The sequence below is a fragment of the Dromiciops gliroides genome, chromosome 4 (assembly GCF_019393635.1).
Source record: "Dromiciops gliroides isolate mDroGli1 chromosome 4, mDroGli1.pri, whole genome shotgun sequence".
In the NCBI taxonomy this organism is placed as follows: Eukaryota; Metazoa; Chordata; class Mammalia; order Microbiotheria; family Microbiotheriidae; genus Dromiciops; species Dromiciops gliroides.
The window spans coordinates 251,825,557-251,844,391 of NC_057864.1; the positions used below are offsets into that span (position 1 = coordinate 251,825,557).

The 18,835-nt window shown below is 39.2% G+C and overlaps 1 protein-coding gene across 5 annotated transcripts in view; it reads left to right on the forward strand.

Annotated features, from left to right (window-relative positions):
- The first annotated feature begins 2,409 nt into the window (after positions 1-2,409).
- Positions 2,410-18,835, forward strand: part of DAAM2 (dishevelled associated activator of morphogenesis 2) — a 164,965-nt gene continuing 148,539 nt past the window's right edge. For 3 of the 5 annotated variants that reach the window (XR_006356387.1, XM_044003728.1, XM_044003735.1), the window contains exon 1: positions 2,411-2,628. The gene's annotated coding sequence lies outside the window, so the exon portion shown is untranslated. Of the gene's footprint in view, positions 2,629-18,835 lie in introns of all 5 variants that reach the window. The other 2 variants (XM_044003732.1, XM_044003734.1) reach the window with 1 other exon arrangement.

Consider the following 18,835-nt stretch of genomic DNA (forward strand, 5'->3'; position numbering starts at 1 on the left):
AGGAATCAGCACCAAAAATAGCATCACCAAAAATGTCGGGTAAGTTCCTCTTTGATTGGTGCTGTATTGGGTTTTCTACAGAGCAAATAACACCTACCTTTTGGGTGTTATCATCATTATCAATGTAGATTCCCTTTTAAGTGTAGGGACCTGAGCTCAGAAAGTTGTTGATTTTTCAGGGCAAGGCACATCTCATATATCTGAATAGTTCTTCTCATCCCTAGTTGCATTTGTGACTCTGTGAATTAAGAACAGAAAAACAAATTGCTGGATCCCTTCACACCAATGCTATTATACTGAATTAGATCACATTTCTATGTGGCTTTGGAATTTGGAACAACTGGGAATTACAAAGGTATAATGAGTGAGAAGGAATCTTAATAGAGCCTAAATCTGCCCCAGACAAATATTGTTTCATAGAAGAATGAGTCCTCCCGGGGAATCATACAAATTCTATCTTGCCTTTAAAAAGTATTGGGAAAAAGTATTGGGCAATTAATTAGTTTTAAAGCACTTCAGGCTTTGAGACAGGGATATTTGAATAATAGATCGAGGAGCAGAATTTCCTGTCCTGGAGATCTCTGAAAACATGAGATAAAGCTTCATCCATCTGAGACATCTTAGAGAGAGTTGAAGAAAGGGTAATAGGTAAGAGGAGAATCTGGCTGATCATTTAGTCTATGGGGTACATCAGCCTCATACACCGCCTCAGAAAACTCAGCCACTCATTTCAAGAATCTTTTCTGTACTGCTCAATCAGAGGGGAGTTAGTCTGAAGTAGCAACAGAGTATTCCCTCTCCCCAATTTAGACTTTCCTTTGTTGTCTGTTTCCATCTCTCCATTTTCTCATCATCCCAATATATTCTCTTTCTTTCAAAGTTTCTTCCCTACCCTATGCCTATCCTCCAACACATTCTGAATTGCCCTTATGAACAGAATATCATAGAGACCCTATGTGGAGAAGAGAAAAGGAGAATTAGAAGGTAGAGGACAGTCAGTTTCTCATTAGGCCTGATTTTTTTTTTTTAATTTCCATTTGGTTCACTGATTTCTATTAATTATCTGCCTTATTTACTTCAGACTCTGGACATATAGGGTAATGTAATTACCATGGTAAGATTATAGTATCATACAAACCACTGAACAACCAAGTACCATACAAAGTATACAAAGTATACACATTGAGTAAGGAAGTGCTACACTGCGTCTCAGTCTGATTTTGAGTCCTGCCTCAGACACCTAATATTTGTGTGACAGCCTCATTTTCCTCATCTGTAAACTGAGGATAATAATAACACCTCTTTCCCAGGGTTGCTGTGAGGATCAAATGAGATAAATATATGTAATGTTCTTTGGAAAACTAAACAAGCAAACAAACAAAAAACAATGTTATTTTTCCCCACAACAATGAGCACAATGCCTGGTACATAGTAGGAACTTGATAAATACTTGTTTACTTGATGTACTCAGTTTAATTTACTCTGAAAGTGTAGCTCCATCGTCTCCCTTTATACTCCTAGAATCTCCCATTTGGTTGAGATGCACATTTAATTAAACCATATTTGTGATATCTTTTCAAGGTTTTGGAGGTGCCACTCTCCAAATCTCAGAAAACTTTTTGTCTTGGGCATAACTTTGCAATGATCCCTTTCTGTCTGACACTTTTGCTAAGAGGTGCACAGGGAAACAGAAAGTTCTGCCCAGTCTTCACCCTTAGGAAGAGACAAGGCTGCAACAGATGGGATGAAATCAAATTTTAAACAAGTTTTAAACACTTACAAAGAAACATAAACAATTACAAGTAAATATCAAACAAACGAGTCCACAGATGCTAAAGGCAGATTGCTGACTAGATCTAAGCAGGATTTCTCCAGAAAAAAAAAATCAGAGGTGTTGAGTTTAGAGCAGCTTAATAAAAATGGACTTAAATGTTTCATTCTTTGTTTTGCTGTTTGTTTCAAGCAAGCCCTCCCCAATAAAAACCAGGAAAGCATTTCGATGTGGAGCAGAACTTCTAATTGACTGTTCTCTTTTGCCTCTTGTCTTTCCTTCACACCTTGCTGGGAAATATTCACGGAGGGGAGGGTATTTCCCAGAGCCAATAGCACTTGGGTGTCCTGAGTGGGACTTGTAACAGACACTTTTCTGCATTGCATAGATATACTGAGGAGAAACATATTTGAGGTTGCAATTTTTGCCTCTTTGACCCTAAAGACTTTTCAAAAGACAGGCAAGGGTTGGGAGTTCCCTTTGCCAAAGTTTTAAACAGTTGCCCTCATTGTCCGCCCTCCTACTTTCTCCCTCCTTCTTTTCCCTTCTTTGTGGAGCTTTCTGTCTGAAAGTGTGAAAATTACAAATCCCGAGGAACTGCGATCAGAACCCTACCTAGGGAAACTTTAGCCTATCCTTGCCATAAATATCTCTCCTAGGCAGCCTGACGTCAGAGGCTGGGAGGGAGGGAGAAGAGAGAGGAGAGAGGTTGGTCTGAAAGTGAAAACAGCAGTGGTTTCAATCTGAGGACCTTACAGTACATAGAGGAAAGAGGAGGAGGAGGACAAGAGGCACTCTGTGTGGATTGTAGGAATACAGAAATCGGGGAGCCAGAACGAAGCTATGGGATACACAGTGTAAGTGCGACAGCCTCAGCCGCTCTGCTCTCTTGTTTCACGCTGTTGACAGGATGCGGGAAGGAAATAAGGGGCAACATTCAGGGGGCGATGTCTCCTTTTTAAAAACTTTCTTTATGATCTGAAATAGGCTTGGGAAGCATTGCTCCGCTGCGGGCAAGCTGTTTTGTTTCTTCTAAGTGTACATAGGAACCGTGGACATTTGGTGCTCTGCCGCTCTGTGTGTGTGTGTGTGTGTGTGTGTGTGTGTGTGTGTGTGTGTGTGTGTGTGTGTACGTGTACGTGTTGGCACATTTGTATAAAGGAAATGTCTTCGGAAAACTTTAAGAGGAGAGGGGGAGAGAAAGATTTGTGAATATGAAATCTGATTCCCTGATTGTCACAGGAGCGTCAACCCAAAATGAACTCTCCCAAACCCTAAATACTGGCAACTTTCCTGTGGCTTTTCCCCAGTTCAGGGTCCCCAACTGGCTCCTTGAGTTAGTTGGGTTTTAACTCTTTCCAGACTCAACTCCCAGCCCTGCACAAGCTGTCTTGACTAGAGATGAGGCAGAGTGAAGAGTATCTGTCCCCCCTCTTGGTGGTAGGGAAAGCTTTCCTTAGTCTGGTCCTGTGGCTTGAGCTACTCAGGAGGAAGAATGCCAGGGACTGGAAAGGGAAAAAGGCATTTGGGAATAAGCTCCTTGAGTTTATAAGCTTCAGCATCCCCAGTTAGTTACTCCGTAACTTCATTGTTTGGGTTTGACATTTAAGGGGAGTTTGCACTGTAATTTATATATGGAAGGAATTGGTCTGGGGGACGGTAATTTGTGAGGAGGATGAAAAGGAAGAGGAGGGGGAAGAAAAAGAGAAGGAGGAGGAAGAAGAGGAGGGGGAGGTGGCATAGACTCTGGCACAGGCTAGATCCCCAGAAAGGGGGGAGTGGGCTTGATGTCTCTGCCACATCTGTCCCACAGCAGTGTGGGTGCTGGGTACCCCGGGGAGTGTGCATTGCCCCAAACAAGATGTGTGCCTGTAACATAAAGAGAAGTATCTGAGCTGTGGGGTGGAGAAAAAGATTTTTATCAAAATTGAATACACATTGCTGAGGTCTGGGCTCAGTTAACCCTTCCCTCTGCCTTGTACACTCATCTACCATTCTCTGATTAATGCAAGAATAGTTCTGCAGAGGGGTAGATGGAAGAATCCCTGTAGTTTTCCCTGAATTACATCTGAGAAGAGTGACATCCTTAAATCTGTAAAAGACTTCCTCCCAACCCCAGCTAAACCCCTCAGTTTGGTGTCTGTTTTTGGAGATTTATTTCTGAAGACTGGTTGTCCCGAAGAAGGGGACTTACCTTGGAATTTAATGTGAAAGAAACATGTTTTTGCTTAATATGGAAGAGGGGCAAAAATGGATTGGGGCAGAATTACACAATGCATGGCTTTCTGATGTCAGTAGTCAGTTTCAACAAACAAGAGACCACAGAAGAGATTATTTTCAGCTTTCATCTAAGAGAGTTTCTTTCTGGTCTGGCATTTTGCAACAAAAATTTTGGTGGGAGGGAGACTGAGGAAGTTGGTAGTTAGTATCCTTTGGATTAGTTGATTGGAAAATTTACTAGATTCTTTTCATGTCTGAGACATGGGAGGAAATTGCAACAAGTGGATTTATGTCATGAAGTGTTTTGGACTAAGATTATCTTAAATATTAGACAGTGATTTTTTTTTCAAAATGAGAGAACTTAAGCAAGTGGAAATTATACAACTAATTCAGATCCTAGAGAACATTGTCATTTGAGTATTTAGAAGCTAAATGAAATCATTATGTGTGACTATAGGTGTATAGGTATTAGCACTTGTATGCTTGTATGTCTCTGTGGTAATGTGCCCATGTATATGTGGGTATGTGATGGGAGGAAGGGGTTGGGATGTAGAAGGGATGATTGTGAGTGTGCACACTAACTTATCTATTAATGGGAGGTTATGCCTAGAAGTTATTCATTCATTTAAAAAATTATCCCATCCTGCATCTCTACTGCCTATCAAACATCTTGATCTGGCTGTCTAGTAGATATTTTTAAGTCAACATGTCCAAAAAAAGAACTCATTATATTTCCTCCTAAATACTCCCTCTTTTCCAAACTTCCCTATTACTATTGAGGATATCACTGTCTTTCTAGTCTCCTAGGTTCAAAACCTAGGTGTCATCCTTGACTCTTTACTCTCTTTCACTCCCCATATGAAATCAGTTGCTAAGGTCTGATTTCCTCTTTAAAACATCTCCAAAATACAGTCCCTCCTCTCCTCTGATAGTGCTACCAATCTTTTGCAGGCCCTCATGTCCTCACACCTGGCCTACTGCAATAGCCTGAAGGTCTGCCTTAAGTCTCTCCCTATGTCAGTCTATCCTTGATTGAATTGCTAAAGTAATTTTTTTAAAGCACAGGCACTACTATGTCATCCCTCCCTAATCATTAAACTCTAGAGTCTCCCTAATCAGCTCCAGGATCAAATATAAATTTCTCTCTTTGGTATTCAAAACCTTTCATAATCTACCCCTCTCCATTTTCCATTCTTGTTGTACCATACATCCCATCAAGTACTCTTGATCCAGTGACATTAGACAAAGTGAACTTGCTATTCTTCAAACAAGAGACTCTATCTCTTGGATCCAAGTATTTTCTCTGGCTGTCCCCCATGAATAGAATCCTCTCCTTCCTCACCTCCACCTCCTGGCTTCCTTCAAGATCTAACTAAAATCCCACCTTCTACAGTAAGGCTATTCATCCCTCATGATTCTAGTGGCTTCTCTTTTAATTTTAATTTAAAAAAAATTTTTGAGGCAATTGGTTTTAAGTGACTTACCCAGGGTCATACAGCTAGTAAGTACCAAGTGTCTGAGGCCGGATTTGAACTCAGGTCCTCCTGACTCCAGGGCTGGTGCTCTATCCACTGTGCCACCTAGCTGCCCCAGGCTTCTCTTGCCCTGTGTATAGCTTATATTTACCTAGTTATATGCCTATTGTCTTCTCTCATTAGACTGTGAGCCATTTGAGAACAGGACTTTCGGTTTCCTTTCTTTTTATCCCCAGGTCTTAGTGTAGCATCTGGCACATAGTAGGTACTTAATAAATACTTATCAACAGACTGATCGAGGCTCTCTGGTTCCCAAGGAATGAATTTTATTCACTACTAGAACATCAAAGTCTGGTAAGATAGCTGATCCTGAGGTAAAGCTTTTTTTTTTCCTACCTTGAGTAGCAATGGCTAGGCAAAGACTGGTACCCTAGAGGGATGAGGAATATACAGAGCATTTTATAGAAGGGCTAGGACCTTGAAAAGGGAAGCTAAATCAGGAATACATGGCATGTTGGTGTGGGCAAGTAGGAAGAGAATAGACAGGAACTTTGGAGTGGCAGGGCAGGGTCCTTCTTCCAATGAGAATTGTTCATGCCCCCTAATCTTCTATTACTAATCCTCAAAAAAAGCAACTGTTACATGAGATGGGATAGATACCTTCATCACAAAATAACCTTGAATCTGAGTAATAAATGACTGTTCTATGCCAAAGATATGAGCAGAGGTAGGCATTTGGAGGGTAGGGATGTGAAGGAAAGATAGCTCTTGGACTAGGAACTTTGTCAAAGGGTCATAGAGCTGGAACAAGAAGGACTTTGGAAGCCATCTAATACCACCCCTTCATAATACAGACCAGGAAACTGAGATCCAAGGAGATTAAATGACTTGCCAAGTTCCTTAAAATATTGTCAAGGGGCAGCTAGGTGGCACAATGGATAGAGCACCGGCCCTGGAGTCAGGAGTACCTGAGTTCAAATCTGACCTCAGACACTTAACACTTACTAGCTGTGTGACCCTGGGCAAGTCACTTAACCCCAATTGCTTCACTAAAAAAAAAATATATTGTCAAAAGTGGGATTTGAGTACTGGTCCTCTGACTCCTAAACCAGTGCTCTTCCTCTTATATTAACAAAAGGAGTCAACTGATCATATTTTAAAATTAATCCTTCTGCCACTTTCTTTCAAAACAAGACCAAAAGCACTTGGGGTAGGAGGGCACTAAGTGTTAAGAAGAATTGGATCTCCATAATACTCCTACTCCAGGCTCATGAGTTCTCAGCTAATACCAAGAGTAAGGGGCTTGAGAAAAGGGATTCAACTTGGTATTATCTCTTTTCTTGTTGTGGTTTCACAGGTGGGTCAACCCATTATAGTTACAAAGAGGCATACCCTAGATGGAAAAAGTTCTTACTCTTTCTTCTGCTTGGAACATATTGTCTGGACAACCACTGGATATTTTAAACTGGATTTCCCATAGATATCTCAAAGTCAACATGTCCAAATTAAAACTCATTGTCTTTTCCCTCAAAACTCTCCCCTCTATTATTCTAGGCTCCTGGATTCATAACCTTGGCATTGTCTTCAATTCCACATTATCTCTTAAGCATATCCAAATACCCAATCCATTGCCAGTTCTTGCCTTTTCTCCCTCTACCACGGGTCTTGCATCTGACCCTTTTTCTCTATGCATATGGCCACCATTTTGCTTTAGGCCTTCCTCGTCTCTCACCTAGACTATTATAATAATTGTCTAGAACCTCTTCCCATTTCAGTCCATCTTCCACACACCTGCCAGAGTGATTTTCCTTGAATTCAAATCTGATTATGTCACTCTCACTCAATAAACTACAATGGTTCCCTATTGCCTCTAGGATCAAATATAAACCCTTCTGCTTAACTTTTTAAAACCACCACTGCCTATCTTTCCAGCCTCATTATATATTATTCTTCTTTCTATACTCTGAAGTCCAGACAAAGTGACCTTCCCTCTGTTCCTCACATGTGGCACTATCTCTTATCATCATACCTTTACACTGGTGGTGTACAGATTCCCCTATGTCTGTAATGTATTCCTTTCTCACCTGTGACTCCTAAAATTTTCTTCCTTCAAGGATCAGCTCAAGTACCACTTCTCCATGATGCCTTTCCTGATTTCCTAAAGAATGCCCATCCTCTCTAACTACTTTCTATTTAATGTACATACTTGTTTTCCCCGTAGAACTTAAACTCCTGAAGAGTAAGGATTATTTCATTCTTCCTACTGATATGCTAAGCACCTTACATACTGCTTAGCACTTTGCAGTCAAGTCAACAAGCTTTTATGAAGCAACTACTATATACCAGATATTGTGAGCCAGAGCTACAAAGAAAGGGAAAAACAGTCCCCAGCTTCAAAGAGCTCACAATCTAATAGAGGGAGATAATATGTAAATAACTATGTAAAAAACCAAGATGTAGAGTAGATAAATTTGGAGATAATTTCAGAGAGATTTGTTGTTGTTGTTCAGTTGTGTCTGATTCTTTGTGACCCCATGTGAAGTTTCCTTGGCAAAGATACTGGAGTGGTTTGCCATTTCCATCTCTCTCATTTTACAGAGGAGGAACTGAGGCAAACAAGGTTAAGTGACTTGCCCAGTGTCACAGAGCTTGTATGTATCTGAGGCCAGATTTGAATTCAGGATGTTGAATCTTCCTGACTCCAGGCCCAGCATTCTATCTCCTGTGCCACCTAGCTGAACCAGTTTCAAAGAGAAGGCACTAGCAATTAAGGAAGGCCAGGAGAGGTTTCTTACAGAAGGTGAGATTTTGTTTGAGATTTAAAGGAAGCTAGGGAGGCAAGACAGACAGCATTCAAGGCCTTGCAGGTACAGCCAATGAAATTACAGTTTCTGGAAATGGAGTATCTTGTGTGGGCAACAGTAAGGAAGTCAGTGTCACTGAATTGTAGAGGATATGGAGGGCAGTAAGGTGTAAGAAGACTGGGTTGGAGCTTAACAAATGTTTGTTGATTTACTGATTGATTGCTGAGATTTGGATAATTAAAGCGCTCCCCAGGCTGGAAACTCTTCTATTCACATTTAGCCATAAAGAATGATTTGCATTTCCTCTAATGTAAAATTTAGTCCCAACTTGTACTTTATAACCAGTACAAATTGTATCTCAGTGAACATAGTGCCAGATTTAGTGGGGTTTTGTTTGTTTGTTTGTTTTGGGCAGGGCAGTGGGGGTTAAGTGACTTGCCCAGGGTCACACGACTAGTAAGTGTCAAGTGTCTGAGGTCCGATTTGAACTCAGGTCCTCCTGAATCCAGGTCCTGTGCTCTATCCACTGCTCAACCTAGCTGCCCCCTAAGATTTAGTGTTGAGACCAGGGTTGGAATCTCAGTTCTGCTCTATGGTACTCATACAATGTAGGGGACATGGTATCCTCATTTCTAACTGCATGTCCTCAAGCAAATTACAGAACTTCTGTAAGCTTTAGTTTTTCCATCTGTAAAATGAGGGCAATAATACTCATACTATTGAGTATGTAGTATTTTACATACCAAAGATCAAATGAAATTATTTTTGTTCAGTCCTGTCTGGCTCTTGGTGACCCCACTGAGGATTTATTTACCAGAGATACTGTTGTGGTTTGCCATTTTCTTCTCCAGCTCATTTTAAAGATGAGAAAACTGAGGCAAACAGGGTTAAGTGACTTGCTCAGGGTCACACAACCAATAAGTGTCTGAGGCCATACTTTTTTACGAAGTTGAATCTTCCTGACTCTAGACCCAGTGCTCTAGCCACTGGGCCACCTAGCTGTCCCAATGAAATTTTATATGCATGTATGTATGTGTGTATGCATATGTATATATATGTATATATACACACACATATATATACATACATGTGTCTATATATATGAGTGTGTATGTATATGTGTGTGTATATATATAAATCATTTTAGCAGCAATAAAGCCCTAAATCAGTCTCAAATATCATTATTCCCCATTCTACTGGGTTGTATAGACACTGAACTCCAAATCTCAAGTCAGTTAGGCACATTTTCTGTCAAAAGACCACTCACAAGAGCTCCTTGGAGTTCACACCATTGCCACTTCCCCAGTTGTAGAACAGAGGCAAATAGTGCAAACCTCTAAACAGATCTTCAGCCACCTCATAGGCCTCGCTGTCTTGAGAGTGGAAAGAAGGAGGGAATTAGATACATTAAGTACTAGAGAAATTTAACCTGGGCTATCATTAATATATCTGTTTGGGATTTGGAAGACTGGCAGAAGAGAGCCATGGATCATTGAGGACAAAGTTTAGAGTCAAGTATGGAAGAGACTTTCTTGGGACTCAATGAATTAAAAACTTCAGACAAACATAAATATCCAATTCCAGGGGTAGGGCCAGGGAAAATGAATTTGGCTTGAATTTTCTCTTCTCCCTGATTTGTACCAAGGTGAACGAGGGATCAATTAGGGAATGAGAGCGGTATTAAACTGCCTTCTTGCTGAGGAAGCAGTTATAGGCTTTCCAGGCCTTTTCAGTATGTTCTAAGAGATCCTTCAACTTGACATTTATGTCTATGTCTTTGAAGTGCACATTTGTTTTTATTCAAGTTTTCACTGTAACCATGTCCTGGGATGACTTTTCAGCTTTTAAAAGACTTAGCTAATGGCCAACTTCTCCAGAGATGTTCTAGTCAAGGAACATGTAAACTTCTATCAAATGGCAAGATGTGCTCCTCTATCTCTCCTCACTGGGTTTTTTTTTAAATTGTGAGGATTTTAAAATGTAGTATTAAAATGCTATGCTAGAAGAGTAAGTGATACCTAGTTGCTTCCTCCCCAGCCCCAGTATGCATCCCCAGAAAGCCACTACAGGTCTGAGGTATTTTGTGGGTCAGCATCCTTTTCAAACTTGGAAACAGTAGCCCCCACCAAAGTACTTCCTTTCACAAGGATAGAGAGCACATTAGTTCAAAGCAAAAGGCATTTGACCAAATACCATACCAAATCAAGTGTCAAAAACCACTCTCCATGCTTAAATGGGATATACTTTCCCACAGGTTTCCACAGTATCCATCAGGTCACATGCATGAATTTCACATACATGTGTGACCAGTATATGTGCATGGAAGGGTAAGTCTCTTTCAACATGGAAGACTTACTGCCATTCTCTGGTGATGAAATAGTTTTGTTTTATAATGGATATTACATTATCTCCACTCTTTGATGAATGACCTTACTTGTTCTATGGTCACTGGGCCATTCTCTGCTACTATCTACTAGTCTTTAGCTAGTCAGCCTTTTTATTACCAGGCAGCTAAGGGGCACAGTGGATAAAGCACTGACACTGAAGTTGGGAGGACCTGAGTTCAGATCTCACCTAAGATACTTACTAGCTGTGTGACCCTAGGCAAGTCACTTAATCCAAATTGTCTTAAACATCCAGGACTATCTCCAGTCATCCTGATATATATCTTGCCACTGGACCCAGATGACTCTTGAGGAGAGAGTGAGGTTGGTGACTTTGCACAGCCCTCCCTCACTTAAATCCAATTCACTGCAAGTCATGATATCACCCCAATGGCATAGTTCTCTTCAATAATGAAGAATAAAAACCAACAACCACAACACTTTATTACCAACTACTGACTTCATCTACTTGCTTTGGATCATAACTTTTAAGTGTTCTCCTGGAAAAAAAAGGGTTAAATGTTGTAGAGAACATAACCTAGAGCTATGCACCTTATCCAACCTGGTAGTAACAAATGTCATAAGAAGCTCCAGTCTAAATTTAAGTCAATTATTTTCATTGCCCTTCCTTTGGTGTGGACTTGAAGTCCCCGGCTTGAGCCAACCATGTGACTTTGGATTAGAAAATCCCTTTTAATTCCAGTTAAATACTTCATTGCCTGCCTGTACCTTCAAAATACACAAAAAAACATCATGGGAAATAAGGGAAACCTCGTGTGAGAGGGCTGAGGTGTGAGCCTCCCCTCAGATCCTGTAATGTTCCCTGACTTGTATGCAAATCAACTTAAGAGCAAAAATGAGAGAGCTAAATGAAGCTAAGAGGGCTAGGCCTCCATCTTTATTCTACATTATATCATACCTGACTTCTTGTTGTTCAGTTGTGTCTGATTCTTCATGACCCCCTGAACCATAGTACCAGGCCCTTCTATCCTCCACTATCTGTCCAAGTTCATGTTCATCGTTTCCATGTCACTACCTATCCATCTCTCCTCTGTCATCCCCTTTTCCTTTTGTTTTCAATCTTTCCCAACACCAGGGTCTTTTCCAATGAGCCCCATCTTCTCATTATGTGGCCAAAGTATTTAAACTTCAGCTTTAGTATTTGACATTCCAGTGAATAACCTGAATTAATTTCTTTAAGTATTGACTGATTCAATCTCTTTCTGTCCAAGGGACTGTTAAAATTCTTTTCCAGCCCCACAATTCAAAGGCATCAATTCTGAGGCACTCAGCTTTGTTTATAGTCCAGTTCTCACAGCCATACAGTGTTACTGGGAAAACCATAGCTTTGATTATGCAGACCTTTGTAGGCAAGGTGATGTCTCTGTTTTTGGTCAGCACAAAAATAGTAGAAAAATCCACAAATGGATTTTCTCTCTGGGTCCCCTCCTTGAAATGATAACACTATTCTATATTCATTTATGCTTATTCAGCTATGTACTTTTGTGGATTTTTTACATTTTATTTTATCTAGGAAAATTTTGTTGTTGTTAAGTTATGTCTAACTTTTTATGACCCCATTTGAAGTTTTCTTGGCAAAGATCCTGAGGTAGTTTGCCATTTCCTTCTCCAGGTCATTTTACAGATGAGGAAACTAAGGCAAACAGGGTTCAATGACTTGTTCAGGGTTACACAGCTTTTAATTGTCTAAGGCTGGATTTGAACTCATGAAGATGTGCTTCTGACTCCAGGCCAAGAATCTCTATCCCCCATGCCACCTAGCTGCCTAGAGACATCATAGACAATATTAAATGATGGACAATACAAAGGATTTGTTCTGTCTTGAGGTGGTTCATATAATATTGTTTTCTTTCTTTGACAAATTATTCCTTCATTAAGGAGATAAGGAAAAAACCACTATGGTAGGAATGTCACCTATTTTGTGTAGGCAAGGCTGGTATTTTAAGGGACTGAGGAAGATTTTGGCTTCCTTCCCACTTGAGGCATAAAAGGTCTAACCTCTAGGACAATGGAGTTGGAAGTTTTAACATGATTCCCATTACTCTGCCTTTTGAATTTCTGGTGAATGTAGAGATGCAGAGTAACATTTTGTTCTAATTCAAACAGAAATTGCATCATTTTAAATTTTATTATCCATAGAGTTATTTTTGTTGCATTTTACAGTCCATATATGTCTCATCAGTACAATGGAAAAAGTGTCAATCTGGAGTCAGAAGACCTAAATTCAAATCCTGGCTCTGGTATTTACTAGTTGTGTGACTTTGGGAAATCCCTCTAACTTCTTTTCCTCAGTTTCCTTGTCTGTAAAAATGTCAAGTTGGACTAATTGACCTCCATATTCCATTCCATCTCTAATATATGATCATTATATTCTAACCTCAAGCCTGAATGGCTAGATTGGCCAGATTTAGACTGGCCAGAGTTAGACTAGATTAAACATTTGCAGTGCAAGGGAAGAAATCAGTATGTTTACATAGATACAATGTAGGGCATAATTTTAGCCTTCAAAATCCATTTTCAAAATCCTGAATTATCTGGACAAATTTGGGATAAAATGGCCCATCCATCCATATAACAATAACTAACATCTATATAGTGTTCACTATGTGCTAAGCACTTTAAGACTTATTTCATTTGATTCTCACGACAACCCTAGAAAGCAGGTGCTATTATTGTCTCTATTTTACAAATGAGGAAATTGAGACAAACAAGTGACTTGCCCAGGGTAACAGAGCTAATAAGTGTCTGAGGTCTAATTTGAATTCAGGTCTTCTTGATTCCAGGCCCCCACTCTGAGCCCTATGGGGCCACCTAGCTGTCCCACTTGGCTTCGACAGATCAGTTTTTTAGTGGTGGTCCCAAGGGGTGTCTTTATCCCTTTCTTCCCCCTTCTGCTTTCCTCCAGCCCTTTTATAAGTATGTAATTTATTGGAGGAATATTATGAAAAATGGGCTTTGAAGGATTGTTGTAGTCAAATAATGACTGATGGCTATATCTTGAATTATAAAGTTAATTTGTTCATCTTCTACTTTTTAATGCATGTTCAAGTAAAACTGTGTTCTGTCTTGAATGTGTTCAGCCATTATCTGATTTTCCTGTAAATGCAGTTATGTCACAGCTAGTAATCATTTTTGTACATTTATTCTCAAAACTTTGCTTGAGACTAGACCTTGAATAGTTTGGGGGGTCTCAGCTGGTTTGAAGGCTCATTTATAATCTTTTCTGGAGATAGAGACTAGACAGACTAGTTGACCTTTGTGATGTCCTCAGAAAATGATTGTTGTTGGTTCTGTAAAGCAAAGGGATTAGTCCCAGGGGAGTCTGTTGATGCCCAAGCCTCAGTCCCTTTGGTAACTCTGACTTTATATTCAGATTCAGTATTTACGTCATTACCTGGGTTGTTCCTGCCAAAACTGTTTTTTTGTGGTAGACACTTGATTATTACTCCTTTTGTCCCAAGGATAGGCCATCTCTAGTATGTTTTAAACACTCTGTCCTCACCAGTCTTTCTGAGCCAGAAGCCCAGACTTAATGCCAAAATTAAGCTTTCCTCTATGATTTAAATTGGATAAACCAAAATAAATATTTCAAATCAAATTATTTGAGGTTAAGGTTTATTCTCCTATCCACTCTTATCCTAACAGGTTTCCTAGAGAAGGACAGAGTGGGACAGAGTAAAGTGAATAAAAGGAAATAAGTTAATATTTCTCCAATGACAGCAATAGAATTTGTAATTAACCAAAGCAGCACAGATGATTATATTCGTTCTGGATTATCAAAAGGACAAGAGGCACTAAATCACTCCAGAAATATTATTATCATCCTCCTCCTCATCCTCCTCCTCATCATGAGAGGGCATGACTACAAAAGCTTCTTTTTGGGGCAGCTAGGTGGCGCGGTGGATAAAGCACTGGCCTTGGATTCAGGAGGACCTGAGTTCAAATCCAGCCTCAGACACTTGACACTTAACTAGCTGTGTGACCCTGGGCAAGTCACTTAACCCTCATTGCCCTACAAAAACAAAACAAAACAAAACAAAACAAAACAAAAAACAAAAGAAAAAAAAAGCTTCTTTTGAGGTTGTACTGTGTTGTCAACTGCATGCTATGAGTCAGGATCCACTTATTTGGAGGATAGCTATAGTGGCAGAGAAGAACCTCTACTACCACTATCTCCATTGGAGTTGATTATCATCTGTTCATGCAGCTGTTGCTAAAAGACTTGATCAATAATCAATAGTTTTGGAGAAAGCTCAGGGTTCCTAGAAAGAGCACTGGAATTGGCACCAAGAATTAGGCTTGAGTTCCAGTTCTAACACTTATTTCATCTGTAGCCTTCAGAAAATCACTTTACCTCTCTGAGTTTCAATATTTTCATAAAAATTAAAAGATAGCCTGGAATTCTATGTGCAATGGTTGGGTAAGAAGTTGTATATTATCCTAGCTCCCACTTTTACCACTCCAGAACTGCAAGAAATGTGCCAAATGAAGAAATAAGAAAAATAAAGAGAATAAGAGGAGGAAGGAAAAATTTCCTGACTAGGAAATTCCTACAGGAAATATAATAGGAGGCTGAGTTACTATCCTACTATGCCTAAATGTACCTACTCAGCTCTCCTACTTCCCATGCTTCTCACTGGGCACTTATGCTGAGTTGTCCTCAGTGGTGACCCCTTAAAAGAGAGAGAGATCATTGAATGTAACCAGCCCCAGTTATCTGGGGAAAAAATAAAGCAGGCAGCTATAAATGATAAGAAATGCAGAAGTATGTGGTCTTATCCAGTGTTATCTAGAACAGGTAGAATTTGGGAATAAGTTAACCTACGCTATACACCCTCAAACAACTTTAAAAGCACCAAATAAACTGAAGAAAATACCAACTAAAAGAAGAGAAATGAGAACTTCCAAAAGTTGGTCACTCAGAGTTCATATCTAAGCCCAATCCTCTTCCATCATTTCACAGCAGAGAGTAATACATAAAATGGAGTAAACAAATCATGATGGCAAACATAAAGAAAGATTAGGAAAGATCATATCACATAAATCAGTAGTGACATGATAAAGGAGGGGAAAATGAGCAAACTGTCTAGAAAAGAGCACATATAATAAATACTACAGACTCAAAAATCCCTAGTGAAAAAGAAAGCAACACAATAAATTCTATGGGATTTCCAGAAATCATAATGGAAAAAAAGCAAAAAACTCTAAAGTTGTTTAGGAGAGAAATAAATCCACTAAAGAAAAAAGTAAAGATGGAAGTAAGGGAAGCTATCAGAACTCTTAAGGAAGAAATCAGAAAGACATATGAGAGTTGATAGCTTCAACATACAATACCAATCTTTTTAAAACAGTATGTGCTCTGAAGAAATAGTGGTAGAATTGGGACCCAAAGTCCAAAAATGGAAGAAAATTTGATGGAGTACATTTTTCATGGACAAACACATGAGTTTTATACAAGTTAAAATGATTGACAATGAAGATAGAGTATAGACATAATCTAAAGATTGCAGATTTTCTGGAAAGATACAATGAAATTTAAAAACCTGAACATGCTTCAAGAATTAGTTTTTAAATATTGTCCAGAAGTATTGTAAACAGATGTCAAAACCCAGATTTATATAATCTTTAAGATACCAACAGAGAGATAATTCAAGTTTAATTCATGAAGAAATATATTAATCAAATATTAGAACATCAGTGTCAAACCCCTCCTCCACTGACAGGGAAATGTATCATAACACCTAAATTCTTGAGAGAAAAGCTAATTGAACTGCAAAAAAGGACATTGATAGTAAATAAGATCATAATTGTAGAGGATATGTTAATATTACTTTTATAGAGCTAGATAAATCAAACAGAAAGATAAAGAAAAAGGCAATAAAGACCTAAAACAATTGTCAAAAAGTTTTGAAATGGCCTTATAGTGACTTCTGGTTGGGAATATTAAGGAATATACATATTTCTCTACGTCATATGGTACCTTTAAAAACTCATTATTTGTCAGGACATGAAGAAATTATAAACAAATGTAGAAAACTTTAATAATAGGGTTAGATGGGGCAGCTAGGTGGCACAGTGGATAGAGCACTGGCCCTGGAGTCAGGAGTACCTGAGTTCAAATCTGACCTCAGACACTTAACACTTACTAGCTGTGTGACCCTGGGCAAGTCACTTAACCCCAATTACCTCACCAAAAAAAAAAAATAATAGGGTTAGACTAGATGATTTCTAAAATCTCTTCCAGTTCTAATAGTCTATGGTTCTGTGATTCTGAATACATACTGTGAGAATAAATGTTAAAGTAAAAAATAGATAGTTAAGGATCCACTCAATTGGAAAAGTTTCCCTTTCTTTTTATCTCATTAGATTCCATACTTCTCTTATCTGTTCACTGATTTTTATTCATCTTTGTACATGTCTTCTTACTCCTACTTGATTGTAAACTATTTTGAGGTCAGCTACTATGCTTTATTTATTTTTTAATTTCCCCTAAACACAGTTCATTGCACATGCTAAATACTTAATGTCATTAAATTAATGCTATATATGTATCTATTTAGGATAAGAAGTCATTATGGTGTAGTAATAATAATAGCTAGCATTTACATAGTTCTTTACGTTTGGCAAAGTGCTTTATAAATATTACCTCATTTAATCTCACATCAGTCCTGGAGTTTAGGTGCTATTATCAATCCCATTTTACAGATGAAGAGATTGAAGCAAACAGAGGTGAAATGACTTGTTCAGGGTCATACAGCTAGTATGTATCTGGAGCCAGATTTGAATGGGGGAAAGGGGGGGGGGTGTCTTCCTGACTCTAGGTGTAGCACTTTATCCATTATACCACCTAACTCCCTTGTATAGTGGCTACACTGATGGACTGCAATTTAGTAAAACTAGGATTCAAATCCTGCTTCTGACCCTTGCTAGCCATTTAGTTATGGGTGACTCATTTAAACTTTTTGAGCTTCCAGAAGCTTCCTTTAAAAGAATTGGAGGCAAGGGGCAGCTAGGTGGTACAGTGGATAGAGCACTGGCCCTGGAGTCAGGAGTACCTGAGTTCAAATCCAGCCTCAGACACTTAACACTTCCTAGCTGTGTGACCCTGGGCAAGTCACTTAACCCCAATTGCCTCACTAAAAAAAAAAAAAAAAAAAAGAATTGGAGGCAGTCAGGGTCACACAGCTTGTAAGTGTCTGACTTGTAAGTGTCTTAATTTGCTCAGGGTCACACAGCTAGTAAGTGTCTGAAGCTGGATTTGAACTCTGGTGCTTCTGACTCCAAGGCCAGTGCTTTATCCACTATTTCACCTTGCTTCCTCTGCTTCCAAATATTTTCTAAGATTTACTGACCACATTTACAAAGAAGTTGCAATCTTTGTTGGCAAAGAGAATTCTGATTTAAACAAAATCACAGATCTTTGGAGTATATATCAAAGTTAAATGTGTCCAGGGAGAGAAAATGAAGAAGGGAATAACTATGGGAATCCCCTGTTAAGACTTTGCAGCTAGGTGGTGCAGTGCATAGAGTACATGCCCTGGAGTCAGGAGGACCTGAGTTCAAATCCAGCCTCAGACACTTAACACTTACTAGCTGTGTGACCCTGGGCAAGTCAGTTAACCCCAATTGCCTCACAAAACAAAAACAAAAAACAACTAAGACTTCAAGAGGTCAGGAAACTAATTTTATTTTGCTTAATTTGCTTTGGATCCAGTAAAGTAACTGACTGGTTCTACCTTAGATTGCTTCACCATGTTTTCTCTCAGCTCCGTTTTGCAGGCTATATAGCTGTTTGCCATGTTGGAAATAGTCACTGTAGGGAGCATTCTGAATTGACCTTGAAACCCAACCTTCTACTTTGGTAATGGTGGTAGGGCATTACCTTGTAGTCAGGAAGTCCAGGGTTCAAATCCAATTTCAGACACTAGCTGTGTGACTCTTGGAAAACCATTTAAGCTCTCCATGTCTCAGTTTCTTCATCCATAAAATGATCGAGTTTGGTATCTAACATCCCTTTGTGAGATTAAAATTGGATATTAGATCATAAATCCACCCTCCTTAACCTTTCCCTTAATTTATCTCCCAGACTAGTAAATGGAAGAAGCTTCTGGTTTTCTAGATAGAGCTTTTATTGTATGATAGTCACAAGATGATGTTGAT